General features: G+C 33.0%; 1 long non-coding RNA gene across 1 annotated transcript; it reads left to right on the top strand.

Moving 5' to 3' along the window:
• The first annotated feature begins 478 nt into the window (after positions 1–478).
• Positions 479–2,045, top strand: LOC109156652. The gene is made up of 2 exons (XR_002050084.1): positions 479–756; positions 1,841–2,045. It is a non-coding gene; the product is annotated as an uncharacterized LOC109156652 (long non-coding RNA).
• Positions 2,046–2,568: the final 523 nt, after the last annotated feature.

Below are 2,568 nucleotides of genomic sequence, written 5' to 3'. Positions count from 1 at the left end.
CGAGGACATTTTTAGTCCTCCGTCTATATTTCTGTTAGATAACCGTATGAGAGAGGGACAATTACGTCAATTTAGGCTATCTCCTTTTATCTATTATATCTATGTGTGTTTGGCGGCTTCGATTCTCCTTCTATCTATTTGATTAGTAACCTGTTTGGCGGCTTCGATTCTCCGGCAATTTCTTCGTACAACTGCAACTTGGACTCTCCGACTCCTTCGAATTATGACCGAAAAGAAAATAAAACACACATAGATATAATAAATAGAAGGAGATAGCCTAAATTGACGTAATTACCCCTCTCTCTGACGGTTATCTAACAGAAATATAGACGAAGGACCAAAAATGTCCTTGCCACAATAACTCTGTCCATAAAATGGCAATTTTTTTTATTATGGACTAAAATTGTCCAAGCCACTATAAATTTAGGACTAAAAATGTCTTTTACTCAATATATTATTATAGCCTTGTTATCCTCTTCCTTGAAAAGAAGTCAGCAGCCGCACTCTTTCATCTTCCCCAATTGGAAATCCGGCGGTGAAACATGAGCGTTGCTCCCCTCCCTCGATTTCTTTACTTCTGATTAGCCCTACCCTCGTCTCTCTCTTCGTGTCTCATTCATCGGCGGAGCAATAGAACAACAAGGGAACGGCGGTGGCGGTCAGTTTGGTGTAGCGAAGCTTCCTCCTCTGGCGGTGATCTCTGGCTCCGACCTCTGTTTTCCGGCGAGGCAAAACAGTGGCGGTGGTGCTACATAGGTGAGGTATTGATGTTGTTTATGTTTGTTGTTGATGATGTTATTCCGTAGCTTGAAGCTTAAAATATTGATGAAGCATAGTAACTAATGAATGATTACTGGTGATTATTGGAAGATGTTGAGTAGATATTGATGATGTTGGCGTGAATGGGTTTTTAAAAAAAATGTGCAGTGTTGTTGTTTGTGGCGTACTGATAATTAGATGAGGAAGATGATGATTAGATTATGCTTAGAAGATTAGATGGTGATGATTAGATGAAATGATGGTGGTTATATGATTAAGAGATGATTGTGATTATGGATTCTGCTATGCTAATGTTTATAAAGCCTAATAATTGGGATTAGCATGCTTAATTAAGGATTAATTGGTTAATGATGATTATTGAATAATGATGAGCACGATGGTAATTATATATGATGATGATGGGGTTGTTATTGTTTGATGATAATGATGGCATGACATGGTGATACTATAATTAATGGTTGACGATTGAGTATGATTATGGTGACTAATGACTATTATAATCTAATGAGTATGGATTCTGAAGCATGACAATTATGATAATGGCTAATGATTAATTGATAATTAAATGATGGATCAATTATTAGTTGGGTGTCATTGATGATGGAATAAATATATAACTGTTGTTGTTAAAGATGAAGTCTATGGTGATTTTTAAAACTTGATGATGAAGATTTCATGTTGGTAGTGTTGGTATTTAAATAAAAATGAAATGACAATGGCATAATGATATTAGATGATAATGATGTTTCTGTGGATGGTGATCTGTGAAATAGAAGAAGCAGCATCTTAATCAAATCATGGAAGATGATAATAATATGATAATTATTAGATTAATGGTGATTAGCAAGATGATTACTGATAATCATGATGTTTAAGGATGATAAGGATGCTTATGAATTAATGATCATAAATCATGGTTAAATGGTTGTTGTTGATGATGGCAGTGAATGATAAAGGAATTATTCGATGGTGGTTATGATGTTGATTAGTGATGGTTACTAATAATAATAATAATATTATTATTAGCGATTAGTGATTATATTAGATTGTTGACCCACAGGTTCTGTTGAAGTGACTAACTTATAAGTTGAGCCTAGATTGGGTGTTGGCTTTGAGAGCTTAGCTTGAGGTAAGTTCTTATGTCCGTTTAAATTACTTTGCCCTATTAAATGTGCTACTTATTTGAGTTGTGTACTTACATTATTTTAAAAATGTGTTCTAGTTTCAAAATGTGATAAATAGTAAAATATGGTTATTTTGGGGTTAACTTGTGATATGGGTTGAAACTATATTTTTGAAAGGTGTATAATCTATGGTGTGCCAAAATGTTTTGTGTTGAAACCCCATTATAATTGGGATTGATTTGAGCATTGGAAAACTTATAATTTTGTGATATATACATATATTTATATTGCTATAGAGTTCGATGAAACTCATACTTTGTGAAATATTGATTGAAAACCTAAGTATATTGAAATGAGTGAAACTATGTTTATATTGGAGGATATGAAGTTATATGTATTCTTGAAGGACTATCTTTTTGGAGGAAATGTGTAAATTAGAGAAAATGTATTACTTTGCATACTATTATATTCTTTTTTTGGAGGATGAAAACTAATTTGGAAAGTATGGATATTGATGGGTTATATATACTCTATGCTATTTGAAAGCTATGATTTAAATAATCTACGGGCAAATGAGGATGTTTACGAAAATCTATTTTTTGATAACTATTCTTATTTTTTGGAGGATATATAAAATGTATCTATTTTTGGAGGATATGTGGAT

This window comes from Ipomoea nil, unplaced genomic scaffold (genome assembly GCF_001879475.1).
Source record: "Ipomoea nil cultivar Tokyo-kokei standard unplaced genomic scaffold, Asagao_1.1 scaffold2749, whole genome shotgun sequence".
Lineage (NCBI taxonomy): Eukaryota > Viridiplantae > Streptophyta > Magnoliopsida > Solanales > Convolvulaceae > Ipomoea > Ipomoea nil.
Note: the sequence above shows the minus strand (reverse complement) of the source record. Positions and strands in the feature narration are given on the sequence as shown.